General features: G+C 34.7%; 1 pseudogene; it reads left to right on the top strand.

Annotated features, from left to right (window-relative positions):
* LOC129401721 (basic proline-rich protein-like) overlaps nucleotides 1-19,435 on the top strand; it is a 291,942-nt pseudogene that overhangs the window by 239,252 nt on the left and 33,255 nt on the right.

Genomic DNA, 19,435 nt, shown 5'->3' with positions numbered 1-19,435 from the left:
GGAATGCCGTAAATTCAAAACATGAAAAAAATAAACATTTGCTGAGGAGTATCAATGATAATAAGTTTAGGTTTTAAGACTGTACAATTTAACATTTTTTTTATCTAGTTTTTTTTTCTCCCCACATCTCTGAGTTCTCAAAGTTTACTCCTGGCTCTGTGATCAGGAAAACATATGTGGTACTGGGAGATAGGATATGGGTGGGCTGTGTGCAAGCAAAGTGTCTTACTCAATGTACAATTGTGTCAGCCCCCAGTTGGTTATTTCTGTGTAAGTTACTGAGATAAGTTACTGAGGTTCCCATCATTAAACAAATGCCTTACTCATGTTGGGAGTATTCTGAACTTAAAAACTCTGATTACTTACACTACGTTACTGTGAGAAACCACCAAGGTGAATGCTGTAATCCAGAAGAATGGAGCATTAAATAAGAGGCTGTTGTCTGGAAACAAGGAAGAATCACAAGGCATTTATTCGCTTTTGTTGTGCTTGACAGTGAAGTTGGATATGACTGTGTGGTACTCATTCAGCAAGGGTAATTTAGAACAGATATGTGTGCATATGCCTATGTATGTTCATAGAGACATGTATGTATGCATATATGTGGGTATTTGTGCACATTTTTTGCCCTTGTAGCTTTTAATAGGATTTAAAATACTACAAATTCTTTACTTATCAATAATAAGAAGAAATGATAATCTAATTAGCACTTAATATTGAAGATAGTAGGCTCTAAGTTTCTCAGTGTTCTAACTTAAATAATGTCTACATTTATCCTAAAGAATTCTTAGGCTTTTGAATTTTGTAACTCCAATTTCTATGGGAAGAGAGCAACATACACTGCTATACCCCATATGTGTGTGCCTGTCTGTGTATGAAAGCATATATCTTTGGAGAATAAGATTTAAGATCTGTGCCTCTTGTCTTATAATATAAAGTATATTGTCTTCAGAGCATAGTTCTAGATATTAACTGATTTAATAGATACTTAAGTATCTCTTCCATATCATTTATCTCTCACTATACTTCTAGGGTGTCCTAATGCTGTGAAAATGGTATTCTATGAATTAATTATTTAATGAATTGATTAAATGGACATTTGTAAAGAAGTTACTCCTATAAAGGTTTATGCCTGCATGTAATCTTATGATTAAATATATACCTTTTGTCGCCTAAGTTACTACCTTAACTAAGGTTAATTTCATCCAACTTTGTCAAACTAATTCAAAACTTTGAATTATCCATTTGGGATGCATCCATCTGTATCATTTAAAGATCCATCGCTAACTCCTAAGCATCAATGCAATCCACAGTGCTGGCAATGTGAATGCTGGTGTTTTAGTTTCTTTAAACACCCTATAATAAATTCTAAAATGGTCCTGTAAAAATTACTGACTTGGTTATATTTCCACTCCAAAGTGCATACTTCAATTTCATCCAATGATCTATTTTTGTCACCTTTGAAAGCAAATATCCTTGTTATGTGTCTTCTAATGATAGCAAAGGAGCAGTGATATGTAAACAGCAATAGATGTGTTCTCAAGTGAAATAAATGTGTGAACTCAGTCATGCATGGTGAACACAGAGGTAGCTGATAAACAACTCCAGGCAATTCCTCATCACAGGAGGAATGGAGAAATCAGGCAGTAAAATCCATGAAAACGGATTCAAGAACACTTCAAGGTGACCTCCACCTGGTTAGTTTTCCACAATTGATAATTGTCCTCACTTAAAGTATACCTTTTCAGTGCAATGATTGGAGATTTTCTTTCAGAATATAAATTGGTCATGACCCTACTGTAGGTGACATTTTATTCTTCACAGCTTAGACTGGATGTATATAGAAAGCAACTAAACTACTTGAGAGGGAGAAATTTAAGATTTCAGTGCCGATGAAAACTGAGACAGACTGTCAGACCTTTGCTATGTGGATAACACATTCACATTTGAAACAGTAAGACACTATTCTCTGAGAGAGAATTCATACCACAGGAAATTACAACATTCAGAGTTGATGAAGATCAAGGCCAGTAGGAGCTTACCTGATAGGTAGGACATTAACCAAGAAAAGAGAAATCAAACTCCTTCTATCTTGGTTGAGGTATACTCTGCAGAGTCCAAGCAAGAGATTAGGCAAATGAGTACTACATAATACGATCATCATTAGACAGTAAATGATATACCAAATTTCAAAATAATATTATAAGGTAAATCTACTTTTCTCACAAAACCTGAAAAACTTGGGGCTAGAGAGATAGCACAGCAGGTAGGGTGTTTGCTTTGCAAATGGCCGGCCTGGGTTCAATTCCCAGTATCCTATATGGTCACCCAAGCACTGCCAGGAGTAAATTCTGAGTGCACAAGCTGGATGTAACCCCTGTGCAACGCTGAGTGTGACACAAAAAGCAAAAAAACCCAAAAAAACTGAAAAAATAAAGTGATTGTTACTATAAGTACAAATATATATGATCTCCACTTATTATATTCAGAATTTTTAGTTTCCTCATTTAATTTTCAAATTTTAGAATGCAGTAGCAAAATAATCAGAATAAGTTGTGCTGAAGTTATGATGCAAAACTTCTACAGATTTTCTTTTCTAGATTTTAAAACCTTGTTGGGGTCCTTAGCTCTCAGTGCCTCTAAATTACCAATGAGAAGTTAGGATCAAAATCTAGATGTGAAATTTTTCGTGAACAATAACAACAAAATATATGACAAAATAACAATACAAACTTGGGGAAAGTTTAAGTTCTATCAAAACTCATCATACTACCTTCATTTCCCAATGTCATACAGAGACATAATCATGTATGATTTGGTCCAAATTATGTTGTATTATTTATTTCACAAGATCTTGTTACCATCTGGATCATTTACATATCAGAAAAAAATCTGACAGTTGCACAAGGAAATTACAATAACTCTGAATTAATTTGCAGATTCTATTCTACACTTTGAATGACCGTGTAAAATAACTCTGATGTCACTAACCAGCAAGAGAAAATGGAACACCAAGATATAATTTCCACAAGAAATTTTATTAAAATAATCATTCATTATCTTTCATTGCCTGTTGGAAATAGATTTAACTCTGAAACAAACAAATCAAGTAGAGAATGCTACAATTTTTAGAGATATGGGTGAATTTATGTACATATATCTTATTAAATTTTCTTTTTAAAACAAGTGAGTATAATTATAGATGATACACATAAATCACTGTCATTGTCACTGACATCCCATTGCTCATTGATTTGCTCAAGAGGGCACCAGTAACATCTCCATGTAAGACATGTTGTCACTTTTTTTGGCATATGGAATATGCCATGGGTAGCTTGCCAGGCTTTGCCATGCGGGCGAGATACTTTTGGTAGCTTGCTGGCTGTCTGAGAGGGGCAGAGGAATCAAACTCAGGTCAGCTGTGTGCAAGGCAAACACCCTACCCACTGTGCTATCACTCCAGCCCCTAAAAAGTTGAGATTTAGGAAAAATGTATTTCATCTTTTTTTCTGTTCCTCTCTATCATTGTCATTATCATCTATCAAAGTACATAGCATTAGAAAGGCTTAATAGCAATAATAATATATTTGCCAGTGTCTTATAGTAATCACATAAAGCTATACTGATCAGGTCACTATTGCTCAATTGATGAGATACAAAAAAGAAGTCTTTCAGAAAATGAAGATCATTGGGCAAACGAAATATATCATGTTCAGCAGAAATACTGTGAGATTACCCGAATATTTGGTGTTGGCTGCCTCCAAGTGCTCAGAGTGCCTCACCGTAGTTCTCGTTCAAGCCAGTGCTCATGTTTAAGACAAGGGTCTGGGGGTGTGATGTTTCTTGGGCCCTGCCTCGGATGTAAGTTTGACACTTGGGTATCATGCAGTATCAGTAATGAAAACCCAGACCTGTGTGTAGTAAGCATGTGTCATAATTGCTGTACTTGATCCTCAATCCTATAAAATGCAACTTTGATATAATGCAGTACAAAGTCAGCTTTCCAGAACCTTCCGGGTAAAATGCATTTGAATTGGTGCATTCTTAGCAAAGTCTCTAAAAGCCAGTCAGTCTTTTGAAATTTCTAAATAAAAAAATAGAGTAGTGGAAAGACCTTAAAATGTAAAAATAGAAAATGGAGTAAAATAAGAACACAATAAAATCTAAAATTACTAGATAGAAAATAAAGTAGTGAGAATACATAATTCTATGAATGTACTTTTTATTGAGGCTATGGAGGCTGGGTCCAATGCCCGTAAAGAATACTGATTTAATTCTTAACAATGTCTCAAGTGAGAGGAGACAGTGAAAGAAAAATTATTTTGTAGGAGAATTTAGCATCTCAGTTTCTTAGAATCAGAGGAAGAATCACAGTCATTTTCAACCCATAACTCTTAGTGACTTGGTAAATGGAAAAACATTGTGGAATTTTAAAAAATAACAAAATACTGAAGGAGAATATTCTCTCTATATTCTTCACCAAGTTTCTTTCTCATCTGTTCAAATCAATCTCTTAATGAAGACATGAAATGTATAGATTATTTACCATAAACTTCTAAGTAAGTATTTAAAGTGGGACAGTAATTCTTAGAAAGTTTTATAGCAAGCATGACTAGAAAATAGATGTGCAGGAGAAAGTTAATATTGTATTCTTTATTAGAAAGATGACGTTATTGTGTAAGGGAAAATATTTGACTTATCTCTGTGCTACTGTAGAACAGGCCCTGTGCACTATGCTGTTTTTCCAAGTATATTTAACTCCTCAATTAAATAAACTGTGCTCCTAATTTTGCAGAAAACTATTCTCATAGCAATATTTTCCTAAGTAATCTGAAAGAATTTTTGGCACAATGCAAGTAGAATAGGGCCTGCATAATATCATTGGATTAAATAATACATTTTGTTTTGGTTCAAGTATTAACACAACAAAATACAGTTTGAATAAGTACAAAATGGCCTCAGAGAGCAGAGTAAAATTATAAAAATGATCATTACTTTAAACTAAGAAATTTGACCTGATATGTTTTATACTTCCTAAAAGTCACCAACACCTAAAAATAGATCCAATTGGTCTGTGAATGGATATAAAAAAAAAAAAACATTAGTAGAACTTTCAGAAGCACAAAATTTTCCTTTAATAGTATTTATCAGCATGTTAGTATTGCTCCATTATGAGACATGCTGATAGAATTACTTTAAAACAACCAAAAATATAATTACAACCATTGTATTCTACCCTACAATCTAAATCTGTGCCATAATTTACTGTATTTTCAAACTCTGTAAATCACTCCAGGGAGGCTAAAAAGTTCTTTTGAAACTTATACCTTCTTATATCATTTGAATATTATTTGGGAAATAAGCAGTCTTTATACAGAGTTATGCAGTTGGATCTTAGAAAAATTGACATAATTTTCAAACATTCTAACTTGTAAGACTATGGTTCTGAAGCAGTCATGCTATTCCACTATTTATTATTATATATTTGCAAGTAAATATCTTATTTCATAATAAGAAAATTAATGTTAGCATGTATTTATTTAATATGTACATTGAAGGTGTCATATATATGTTCTTCAACAAAAAATTGTAATTCTAATTTTTACAGGAATTGGAAATCTATCTGAAGCAAATTGATGGGTTTATCTAATCTGCATATTTAATAGAGAGTAAATATCCATCTCCATTATCATGCATTCTTTTAGGGTTTCAAATCAGTAATGTGAATGCATGCATTTCATGGGTTTAGAAAATTATTGAATAATGGCATCCCTAGAAAAATATACATATCCTAACTACTCTTTGAAAATAGACTAACTTGTAATGTATGACTTATTATTTTAACCTTATGAAAAGTTGAAACATTGTTTTTCAGCTATTTGACAATGTAAGAAAATTTTTTGAGAATTGTAAATGAAATCCTTAAGATAAAAATTTCTTTTCTAAGGGCTGGAGCAATAGCACAGCGGGTAGGGCACTTGCCTTGCATGTGGCCAAACTGGGTTCGATTCCCAGCATCCCATATGGTCCCCCGAGCACCGCCAGGAGTAATTCTTGAGTGCAGAGCCAGGAGTAATTCTTGAGCATCACTGGCTGTGACCCAAAAAGAAAAAAAAAAGAAATTTCTTTTCTATGACTATGAATAATATAAGTTTATCTTTTCTATTATTCTCACAATTAATTTTAACTTGAGTACAACATAAAATCCTTAGATATTTGGTCATTATTGTTATGTGTCTGTGAGGGTATTTCAAGGTAATAAAATTTGAATAAAGTAGTATTCTGAGAAAAATGTCTTGTCCTCCCTGATGTAAGTGAAAGTCACCTACTTGAATGAAAACCCTAACACAAAAATAAAGTTGAGTATAGACATTGCTCACTTACTATAACCCAGAACAACAGTCATTTCTGCTCTCTGAACTCAAACTGAAACATTCATTCTTTTACAAGAGTAGAACTTGTTCTGTGTTTTAGGTCTTCAGACTCAAATGAAACTAAATCATTAATGTCCCTGCTTCTTGCTTCTCATTGGAAGATTTAGAACCCCTAAATCATACAATTGCTATGCTAACAATTGAAAAGCAGAAATTCGATATCAATTTAGAAATACTAGTACTTTGACTCAAAAATATAGCTGCCACTCCTAGAAATATGTGTGGGTATTCTTGTATTCCATGCAGTATAGACTAGCAACCTCCCCTCCATTCACTGAAATCTGAAATAGTGTTCTTCTGAATTAGGCATCCAGCCCAGAAAAAAACATTGTAAGAACATTAGATGCAGTTCAATGTGGTGACCTGTTCCTATCCTTGTAAACTCAGCAGCAAACTTGAGCGAAAGATAGTTCCAGGAGCTAGTAGACAAAAATAAAGTGCTAGTAGTGTTAGTAGGTAACTAGCACTTTATTTTTGTCTACTAGCATCTAATGCTCTTACATTGTGCTGGTAGTGTTAGTAGGGGGTGGAGCAATAGCACAGTGGTAGGGCGTTTGCCTTGCACTAGGCCAACCCAGGTTCAATTCCTCCACCCCTCTCAGAGAACCCGGCAAGCTACCGAGAGTAATATGCCAAAAACAGTAACAACAAGTCTCACAATGGAGGTGTTACTGGTGCCCACTCGAGCAATGGGATGACAGTGACAGTGACAGTGTTAGTAGACAAAAACTAAATATCCTTCATAGGGTTTATCATATAATATGTACTCTTAAATGCATAAAAGACTTGATAAAAACATTGTTTTCAGAGTTCACTGTCTGTGACTAAGATTATCTTATCTATTTCACTTTAAGTAATATTCAAAGGATTTCTGAAACATAGTGCAATGGATATTGGCAATGCACTAAATCAAATTCACTAATAAAGGACTTCTGATGTTTAGGTTAAGTTGTTCAAGCAACTATAAAAATAACTTACTGCTTCACTTGGTTTCTTTATAACTAGTTTCTGATATGCTATTTCAGAATAACTATTAATATTTGTTAACAGAATTATATGCCCAATAAAAGGACTCTGAAGGGAGTTACCAACTGTAAAGAATATAGATTCTGATTTTGTACCCTTAAAAAAAATCAGCAACAAAAGGTAATAAACCATAATGTAGAATTCAGAGATATCAATTCTCAAAAAGAAATAAGAGAGAACCTAAGAACCTTGACATTTTGTTAGTGATCATTTTCTATATAATGTAAATACTGATCATGAAATATAAACGGGATTTTTGGTAGATTTTTCCATATATAAGCAAGTCAGCCAGAAAAGTAAAAGAACCATCAAGTGCTTAAAAAAAGGTTAGAAAATTTAAAAAGCTGTCACAGCATTAAGTGAAAGAAGTCCTACAGGGGTTGGTTGGAGCATAGCAGGGCAAATAGAGTGCTTGCCTGGCATATGGCCAACTAACAACTTAACAACTAATTTTTATAAAGTTGTTAAGAATAATTTGTTACATTAATATTTCAGCACCGATCCCACCACCATTCCACCTACCCACCACCATATTTCGAATGTTTCCACCCCAACCCCCAAACCTTGCCCCCAAAGCAGGACATAAATAATTTCTTTTGTATTGCTTTCATGAATAATCCATGAGAAATGATCCCAAAAAGTTTCCTTAGGGGAAAGTGTGTAAAGATTGTTGTATTTCACCCTGAAGCCATTAAGCCCTTGTATAAGAGATTAGTAATATGTATGTTGTTAAGGTTGAGCTTTGTGTGCTTATAAACATTAATTCATAAATTATAGAAGTGTTGTTACACTTTCATTATTTAAAAGAAATTAATAACAGGGGAAATAAATAGATGTAAAAAGATACATAGAAGCTATTTTACTCTTCAGTTGTCTTAAATAAATCTGTTTTAAAATAGTTTAATTTTTTTAACACCAACTATGTAAACTACATGTGAATGGATTTTTCTCGACAGTTGTTTTATTTTAAATTTTATGCTATAATATTAAACATAATTAATCTTTCATAGAATATCCATATTTGTTTATAATAGAGATAACAGCATTTATTGAGCTGCAAAATTGATCTTATAACCCTATTAAGGTAATTAGTTCTTTGTCATAGTAATGTTTTAAATTTGAAACTTAATATTGATTGCCATATCTTAGGGGAAGAGAATGAAAGTGAATATTACCCATTTAATTCTGAGTTTATATGTCATTCTGATGTATTCCAGTATGCACTTAGAGCATGCCTTTATTTTGTTTAGGGATTTTGAGCCATGGCCAGTAGTTCTCACTGTTTACTCCTGGCTTTGCACTCAAAGATCAGTCCTGTCAAGTTTGAGGAATCATATGTTTCTTTGGATCCAACAAGAGGGTCTTGCAAGCACGATATTATGTTAGCTGCTGGACCCATGCTCTCTATTTCTGGCCCAATGTATGCTTCCTATTTATAGTTATAACATTATTCTTTGCATGACTGGCATATTATTAAAGAGAGATAACATGGGTGTGATTAAACCAGTATTCTAAATTATGCATTTCTAAGTACTTTTAAATATTTAGCTTGATTATGCTACTTATCAAAAAGTAAGAATCAATTTTACTCTCTGAGAAACTTGATATTCAAAATAAATTAAATAATTTCTTTAAAAATTGTAAATTTTTAATTTCAACCATATTTTGAAATAATATGTCTAATTGTCTTTATTAAAATTGCTTAGAGTAGATGGAGTGATATTATGGCAGTTAGAGTGCTCACTTTGCATAGGGCACACATAGTTTTAGCCACAGTGTTCAATATGGCTCCCCCTTAAGCCTTTCCAGGTGTTATTCCAGAACACGAAGTCAGGAGTAAGCTTTGAGCACCATCAGGCATGTTCCAATTTTTTTTTTTAATAACTATAAAGAGGACGGGAGCAATAGCACAGCTGGTGGGGCTTTTGCCTTGCACACAGACGACCCAGGTTTGATTCCTCCATCCTTCTTGGAGAACCTGGTAAGCTACCGAGAGTATCCCACCCGCACGGCAGAGCCTGACAAAATACGCATGGTGTATTCAATATGCCAAAAACAGTAAGAATAAATCTCACAATGGAGAAGTTACTGGTGCCCGCTTAAGCAAATCGATGAACAACGGGATGACAGTGCTACAGTGCTAATTAAAAAGTAAATAGGACAAAACTGAAAAGATTGAACAGGACCAAAGTAAATTCAAATTAGTACTTTCTCAAGTCAATTTATTGAAAAAGACATTACTAACAGATAAAATAAGTTCATTTTTGGCATCAGTGGCATGACAAAAATACTCATTTTATACACGTAATGTTTTTAATCTGGCTTTTGAAATAACACAATTAAAAGGAAGCCAAAAATTTGAGCTTTCAATTATATTGTTTAACCATTAAAAATGTAAGTATTATTTGTTTATTAAGTCATAGCCACTTATTATACTATTAGTTCAGGGAACATTTGCTGAATTAAATTCCTTTAAATATTATGAAACAAGGATGGGATTTTGTTAAGATTGACTACAGGCAAATGCATTAGTACACAAAGCAAAATTGCTAATGTTTTGATCCTGCATTCTATCAGCTAAAGATGTCAATAATGCACAAGAAGTAAAATAGAAATCACATCTCATACAGTCATTTCTAAATGAAATTTGTGTTAAGATGAAATACAGATCAAATATGAAAGAATTTCAACACACATTGTCAGGTTTTGAAGCTATGGAAAGGTATGTGATTTATAAAAGAATCCTTTAGGCTTCCAACAGAGCTTGACAAACATACATAACTACATATGTCCATATATATGTGTATACACACACACACACACACACACACACACACATATATATATATATATATATATATGCTTTCTGGGAAGACATTATCAAACCCATCAAACTAAGCACAAGCTGTGTCTGTGATTTGCTGATGGATACAAATTTGTGGACAGAAATTCTTTGCTTTCTTTTATAAATTATTGTTTCAGGGCCCGGAGCGATGGTACAATGGGTAGGTCTTTTGCCTTCCATGCAGCAGACCCAGGTTGGATCCTTGTCATCCCATTTGGTCCCCGGAACACTACCAGGAGTAATTCCTGAGTGTAGAGCCAGGAGTAACCCCTGAGCATTGCAGAGTGTGACCCAAAAATAAAAAAAAAATTGTTTTTAATTTTACAAAAAAAAAATAAAAAAACTTCAGGAACATTATATATTAAGCCCAGAGAGAATGTTATTTATTGTATGCTTATATAAGACCTGTTTTTGGTTTGCATAAATCAGACAGCAGATAAGTACCTTTTCTTGTGATAATGAGGAAGACTATAGTAGACAGAAGAGACAGCAGAGGGTAACGGGAAAAATGAAATTCTGATAGAAGAGACTGGAATCACTTGTCTGCAAGAACATAGATGCAAATTTTAGTCATAATACAAAAACAAATTTTAGGATTTCCCATGTCAGTTTCTGCAATGCACGCTCCACATGTTAGTTGTTGAGCATAAGCATTTAAAGTATTAACTTCCATGGTTTTATCTGCTTTTATAAATGAGATTTTACAAATAAAGAAATATGGAGGAAGTTTCACAATTTGTCTGAGTTTACATAACAAGTAAGCAGGGGTTGAGATTCAGTCCTTGATGTTCTAAATCTACTCCGACTCAAAGATTATATAGTCCCAGTAATGTAGATGAATAGGATTCTGTTCACCTCTGTGTTTTACTTATCAATCCAAGACAGTTTCCGATTTCGATGAAGAGCTACATACTACATATAGTAGGTGTTCCTAGTTAGAACAAATGCCAGCATAAGGACAAATACTACTTTATTGTTTTCTTATAAAATTATTTTTTTATTGTTGTGGTACCTAAGCCTTGTGCTCAGCAGTAAAGAACAATTGATGAACTAAACAACTTAGATTTGGTGGCCTATGGCTATCTAGAATAATTTGGGGGAGGTGGAGTCTACTTAGCAGCTCTCTGAAGGCCCAGATGACCCCCTGAGGTTCAGCCCAGCCCTTCAGTGCAAAGTCTCAAGGACGTGATTCCGATTCGGACTTTGTTAGTGTCACAGAGCTTACAGGGATAAACCAAGTGATGCTCAGAACCCAAGAGCCATACCTGCCAGTGCTGAGACTTCCATAGTGGCACGTCATAGTGCTCAGAAACCTTCCACTGCTAGAGATCAGACTGGGGTCAGTGTCACACAAGGCATGTGCGTAAACCCCTGCAGTATCCCTCCAGTCCAAATGTATATTATATTCTCTTGAAATATTTGAAATTAAAGTTACAATTTCTATGAGTGAACATGCCTTTTATTTTTAAATTACTATTGTGATTTATTTGTGATTTTTAATGAAGATTTTTTTGTCAATTCATATTTATGCAAGCTAGAAAGATATTTTTGTAAACAGTATTAGCTGATTTCCCAATTACATGAATATGAGAGTCAGCAAATGTTTCCTAATACAACTCAATAGAAGGGGCCAGAGCAATATAGTACAGTGGGTGAGGTGTGTGCTTTGCATGCAGCTGACCTTGGTTTGATTCCTGGCACTTCGTATATTCTCCTGAACCCCCCAGAAATGGTCACTAAGCACAGAGTCAGGAGTAAGCTCTGAACACTGCCAGGGGTGGCCTCCAAACAAAGATAAGGATATATATGCATCATCATATCATCCCATTGATCATCGAATTTCTCGAGTGGTATCAGTAACGTTTCCATTCTACCCAGCCCTGAGATTTTAGAAGCCTCTCTTTACTCATCCTTCCCAAAGGTGCCGCTTTGGGCTTTGGAGGCTCTTTCAAGGTCAGTGGAATGAGATCCATCATTGTTACTGGTTTTGGCGTATGAATATGCTACGGAGAGCTTGCCAGGTTCTCCCATAGATTTTTACCTAGGGCCCTTTTTCCTCTTCCTGGGCTCAGCTAAACTGTTATAATACTTCAGCCACAGCCCATATATATATGACATATTATTACATTACATATATACATATGTATATGCATACACATATATGCACATATATATTTGTGTGCATGTGTGCATACATAATGATATGTATATATATGTAAATCATACATGTATACATAAGGGTATATATACACACATATATATTATTAGCATCATTAGTAACTTTATTCAACATGAAAAGTTTGCAAATTAGAAGCTGTTTTTTCTGATCTTTAAATTTTTATAAAACTGACTTTTAAATAAGAGCTTTTATTAGAGCAACATTAATCTTGTTTAATATCTACTTCTTTAAAACTTCTTTGTGGTATTCAAACAATGTGATAATTAGGTATAATTTTTCACATGTGTAGTCTAGTTATTTATTCACTTTCTTGAGAAGGGCCCATTAAATACCTTTCAGTTTAAAAAGGTTTAATAATATCTCTGCATTTAAGATTTACAATTTGGTTATCTTATAAAATACACTGAACTTAGTGCTCCTTCTGGGTAAGTACGTGTTTAGAATTATAAACTCATTCTTTAGTTTTATAGATAGACCTTGCATCTGCTGCTTACATACATAAATTTGTGAACTTGTATTAGAATTAATAACAATAATAATACTTTATTTTATCAAAAGATTATGTTTTATGTTTGAATTATAATAATAAAAGTATTAGCCAGTGGGTAGAAATAGAAAAAATTAAGCAGTCTTTGGCATTCATGTGGATAACATTCTTCTTTGATCTAAATACAATTAACCTGAATCTAAGACACATAGAATAAATCCAAATACAAATTTTCTATTCTTAAGTCAAGTTCAAAACAACTGTGATTTTTTTTTATGGGTTGCATGATGTTGCCCAGAAAACAAATATTTTAGCTGAACTCTACATCTCCATATGCAATACACTATGGATTAAAGATTAATACTTTTATTTTTGCCCCCTGGAACTATAATTGTCCATAATATTAATTGTAATTACTTCCCAAAGGAAGTCAGTTTGCAATAATTACATCAATAGCTTTTTTAAGTAAGTTATCAGAATCAAGGTATAGTAATATTTTTAAGATTATAAAATTATATGACAAGTATAGTATACATGATAGTTTAAATATTTTACACTAAAATAAACCAATGTTCCACAATCCTTGAATGTACAAATTCAGCAACATTTCACTGTTGCATAATACTAGAATCGGTATATGTTTAAATTAAATCTCTATTGTTACAAGTAGCTTAAGTGATAATTAAAAAACACATTGAAACAAAATATTAGTCTGAAGTAAAAAGCTAATATTTTCAAAAGTCAGAATATTAGACTAAGTTTTCAAAGAATCCAAGCTCTTTTCAAACAGATTGCCGGTTACTAAGATATATCCTGGGCAGTTTCCTCCAAGAAAGTTCATGCTATTTGTTGCTGATCAATCACCTTGGCCAGAGGGAAGATTTCTAAACCTTCTGACACACCTCTACAATCATTTACCTAACCTTTTTTGCAAGACTGTGTTAGATATCTTAAAGGACTGTGTTTTAGTCTTGGAAAAATATAGAAGTTGTTGGTTGTTATATCAAAGAGAAAAATGGTTAGTGGGTGTTGGTTAGGAATATAGGGGAATTTGCAGATATTAGTTAAAATTTGCAGATATTAGTTAAAACATTTCAGTGGGTTTTTATTGTTCTTTATTTAAAGAAAGAAAACTGCAATATCCAGGATTTTTTTAAGGTGAATAATGAAAAGTACCCTAGCTTTAACTATTAGTTAACACTTTGCTCCTAAATTTGACTCTTTCTATAATAATGCTCTGATAGATTTTACGGTGTTGGAATACAGAACATATGAAGTATTCTTTTTCCTTCTCTCAAATATCAGAGCAGCTAACACCACATCTTTATGGAAACCCAAGCAACCTCTGTCAATACTACAGTAATGGTTTGTGAGATCAAACCCAAATAACATTTAAAATCTACAACTATAGTTTCTTTGTTTTCTTTTCAAATAACCAGAAGACCAATGGTTGCTAAAAATTCCATAATGATTTAAAAATCTCAAATCCTAGGGCTGGAGAGATAGTACAGCAGTTAAGGGCATTGCTTTGGATGTACCCCACAGAAGTTTGATCCCTAGCATTCCATAGGGTCCCCCCAGCACTGTCCAGAGGGATTCCTAAGCACAGAGCTAGGAGTGATCCTTTAGCATTTCCACTTGTGACCAAAAACTAAAAGAACAAAACTAAATAAATAAACAAAATTAAATGACAAATGCTTTCTTGGAAGCATCTGGAAAGGGGAGCATTTTGCTAATTATCTTTCTAATTATTATAAAACCTTAAGCAAATGATGGAAGACAGAGATAAATAGAACACTTTTAACTGACTTTGTAGTGAATACAAACCATTTGGAATGATTGAAATACATACACTTAGGAAGACAAAATATTTGCATAAAGGAGTAATGCATTTGAACTAATGCACCAAGAGGTAGGATATGTAATATGTAAATAACACTTTAGAGTCCTGTGACAAGTTCCAGTGAGAGAACTTTAACGTGTCACTTTGGGTTAAAACATAGAAAATCAGGTGTTCAGTCAGAAATGTAGCTCAGGGATTGAGCACATGCCTAATGTATGAAGTCTTGGACTTAATTATCCAAGCCAGTGTCACCAGCACTGACAGTAACAGTGAAAATGTAAGACAAGCAAGTTTTCTTATGTGCTAAAATTTCTTAGCAGTTGTTAATGTTCCATATAGCAAAGAAGTTAAGAGACTCAGAAAAGTGTAGCCGAAACTCTGTTGTCAATTATTTTAGAGTTATGAGCAATAAATCCTGTATTAAGGTTAAAACATTACAAGCAAGGTTAGAGACTAATGAATAAATGCAAACTCATCCACTGAAGAACATGAACTTTTGTTTATAATAGATTCCAGTGGAAAGTGATTCAAGTGATGTTTCTATAAGTTTTGTCATTGTTGAGGAACCCAGAATATTTTACCGGGGAGATATATATATATATGTATATATATACATATATATATAGCACTGTCTGTAGCACTGTGGTCACGTTGTTCATTGATTTGCTCGAGCGAGTACCAGTAATGTGTCCATTGTGAGATTTTTTTGTTACTGTTTTTGGCATATCGAATATGGCACAGGTAGCTTGCCAGGCTTTGCTGTGTGGGCGAATACTCTTGGTAGCTTGTCAGGCTCTCCGAGAGGGATGGAGGAATCAAACCTCGGTCAGTTGCATGTAAGGCAAATGTCCTACCTGCTGTGCTATTGCTCCAGTCCATATATACCATATATATATATATATATATATAATCATATAATCATCATCTTGTTGATCGTCGAATTCCTCAAGTGGTCTCAGTAACCTCTCCATTCATCCTATCCCTGAGATTTTAGAAGCCTATCTCCACCCAGCCTTCCCAATGATGCCTCACTGGAGGCTCTTTCTGGGTCAGGGGAATGAGACCCAGCTTGTTGCTGGCTTTGGTATATGAATACACCATGGGGACCTTGCTAGGCTCTCCCATGCGGGCAGGAAACTCTCAGTAGCTTACCAGTTTCTCCCAGAGGGAGAAGTAGGTTATAAGATACCTCGTGGCCGTGAAGCAAGATCCTGGGGGCTTGCTTGCTTTTAAGTCTCTGGATGTTGGCCATTGATGGGATTACACACACCTGGCTTCTTCTGCCGGTACCTTCATGTGTGAGCCCAGTCTGAACATGTGGAGAGGGGCCTCAAGCATGGCTGTGGCTAGGTTCCGATGGTCTTCAGCTGCTGGGAGCTCTGCTCAGGGCGTGGAGGGAAGCTGGATCCCATCCCCTCTGAGGGGCCCCGGGGAAGACAGTGAAGTGCGCAGGCAAGAGACTCTCTGCCAATATATATATATATATATATATATATATATATATATATATATCACACACACACACACACACACATATATATATATATATATAAGCATATATATATATATATATGCTTGACTGGGAACTCCTGTAAAGGTGATTAGAAGCTGTCCCAAAAGTCTCCATCCCTCTCGATGAGCCCTTTCCACCTTCCCACCTACATGGCAGAGCCTGGTAAACTACCCATGGCATACATGCCAAAAACAGTAACAATGATGGTTCTCATTCCCCTGACCCTGAAAGAGCCCTCAAAACACCATCGGGTTACACTACACTAGCACTTGACAGGGACAAATGGAGACGATACTGGCTCCCGCTCAAGCAAATTGATGACCAAAGGGATGACAGTGATACAGTGATACAGAACTTCCTCAAAAATGAGTTTTAGGGGTCAGAGAAATGATACAGATGGTAGTGTATTTGCTTGGCACTCAGTTCACACACTTCAATTTCGGAGCCTCTACATAATCCCTCAAGCTCCATCGGGATTGATGCTGGAGTAGTGACTCAGGGGTGCTCTGAATACCACCGGCTGAGGCCCCCCAAACAGCATTACCTTTAATCAGGACAAAAACTACCAATTTTCCTAAATTTGAAATTGTCCTATAATTAACATGCACTGTTAAATATGAACACAGGAGAAATTAACAACAAAAACTTCCACAAAATTAAACTGTACCCTAGACCTAAGCTAAATTGCTAATCATTTCATATTTCACAACCTGACCCAAGCATAGGAATAAGCTTACAAATTAGTTCAGGCTTAACACTTGCAAAATAATTCACTTGGGTTCTAACTCTGAACAAAACAAGAATAACACCTGAACTCTACAAATTCCCCAACATTAAGCCTAGCTCTAACCACAATCCTAAATTTAACCTATCAAAATATGTTATAACTGATACGACAAATGACCAATTACCCTAAAATTGAAGATCTCCCAATGCTTAACTTCCATTTTCAAGAATGAACAAAAAACATTTCAAAAATATAATCCTAATCCTATCACTAACATAATCCTATTGCTATACCTATCATTATCCCAACTCTGACCCATCATGAACCTACCAACTAGCCCATATTTTAACAATTGTCTAATACTTTACTTGCCCTTTTAACTCAGCACACAGCAAAATTTAACACTTAAATCCTATAAAAGGATACCTTATCCTACTGGTAATCCTAGCCCTAATTGCAATTCATACCATGCCTGACCTTAACCATTGCCAAAAAATAATGCAGTATCCTAGAGCAGGAGTGATAGTATAACGGGTAGGGCGCTTGCCTTGCATGCAGCTGACCCAGGTTTGATCCCCTGCATCATGTATGGTCTCCCCAGTACTGCCAGAAATAATTCAGGAGTAATTCCTGAGTGCAGAGCCAGAAATAACCCCTAGGCATTGATGGGTATGACCCCAAAAGCAAAAAATAAATAAATAAATAAATAAAAATAGATATATCCTAAATATCTCCATATACTTATATTTCTTTTTGAAGTATGAAAACAGTAAAAACTAACATTTAAGCATTAAAAATATCTAACCTGAACCCTATAACTAAATTAGTTCTATTGCTAATGATAACATTATTTCATCTTTAACCAAATATAGCCATAAACCTCACAAGTAGCATATAATTAACAATCACCCAATATTTCAGCTGCTTTTTCAACTCTGAATACAATAAATTTTTTCACCTAAAGTTTAAACAATCTTTAATCCTAACCCTAGTCCTAATCTAATTTAATCCTAAACCATAAAAATATGAGTTACCCTGAAGTAAGACAGTAACAAATAATCCTAACATTAAAATCCTCTTTATAACTAAAATACATTTTTAAGTATGAACAGAGAAAAAGATAACACTCTAAACTTCCACAAACTTAAAATAAACCCTAGCATAAGCTAATCTTACTGCAAATCCTATCAGTGTTTCAACTCTTACCCAAACAGGCAAAAACCAACAAATGAATCCAAATTAAAATTTAGGAAACTTAGTAGCCTTTGGAATCAGCAAAGGTCAGGTTGAGTATGGGTAGGGTTAGATTTAGGGTTACAGGTTGTGTAGGTTTGGGTGTTAACTACTGCTGTTCTCGAGTTTAAAAAGTCAAGTACAAGGCAATTTTCAAATTTGGGCCCAAATTGAACAACTGCTCAATACTACAATTGACTTTTTAACTTTGAACAGGGGGATATTTAATACCTGTAATCTAGACAATCCCTAAATTTAAACATAGCTCTAAGCCTTATCCTAACTCTATAGCATCCTAAGCTTAACCTTTAATACTGCTGAACATTACTTTTTTCTTAAATATAAATATTAACCAAAATTTAACTTTCTTTATAAGTAGGGATGCAGAAAATGCTAACCCCCAAACCCTAAATCTAGCTGTGAAATCTTAATGCTACTCTTATCATTACACCAACCTTGACCCAAGTGTAGGCATAAACCTACTCATTAAACCAAATTTTCCAATCATTCAATACTCCACTTGCCCTTTTGAGAAACATTTATACTAATTTCAATCATTCACATCAATGCTAAAATCTTCAACATATTCCTAACAAATAGAATCAAACAACACATCAAATCACATTCACTGTGATCAAGTGTGGCAATTCCAGGGATGGGATGATGGATCACATATGCAAATCAATTACTACAGTACACAATATCCACAAAAGGAAAAACAAAAGTAAAGGGAACCCTGACATTTGCCATAATATAGATGGATTCTAATTAAATAATCCAGAGATAAAGGTAAACACTATGAGATCAGAGTCACAGTACAAAGGGGTGGGCCTTTCCCTTACATGTGGACAACCCTGGTTCTTATCCCCTGAGCACCATTAGGCATAATTTCTGAGAGTAGAGCCAGGAGTAACCCCTGGGCATTGCTGGGTGTGACCCAAAGAGAGAAAGAAGGAAGGAAGGAAGGAAGGAAGGAAGGAAGGAAGGAAGGAAGGAAGGAAGGAAGGAAGGAAGGAAGGAAGGAAGGGAGAGAGGGAGGGAGGGAGGGAGGGAGAAAGGGAGGGAGGGAGGGAGGGAGGAAGGAAGGAATGGAGGAAGGGAGGGAGGGAGGGAGGGAGGAAGGAAGGAAGGAAGGAAGGAAAAAAAGG

This window comes from Sorex araneus, chromosome 2, assembly GCF_027595985.1.
Source record: "Sorex araneus isolate mSorAra2 chromosome 2, mSorAra2.pri, whole genome shotgun sequence".
Lineage (NCBI taxonomy): Eukaryota > Metazoa > Chordata > Mammalia > Eulipotyphla > Soricidae > Sorex > Sorex araneus.
Note: the sequence above shows the minus strand (reverse complement) of the source record. Positions and strands in the feature narration are given on the sequence as shown.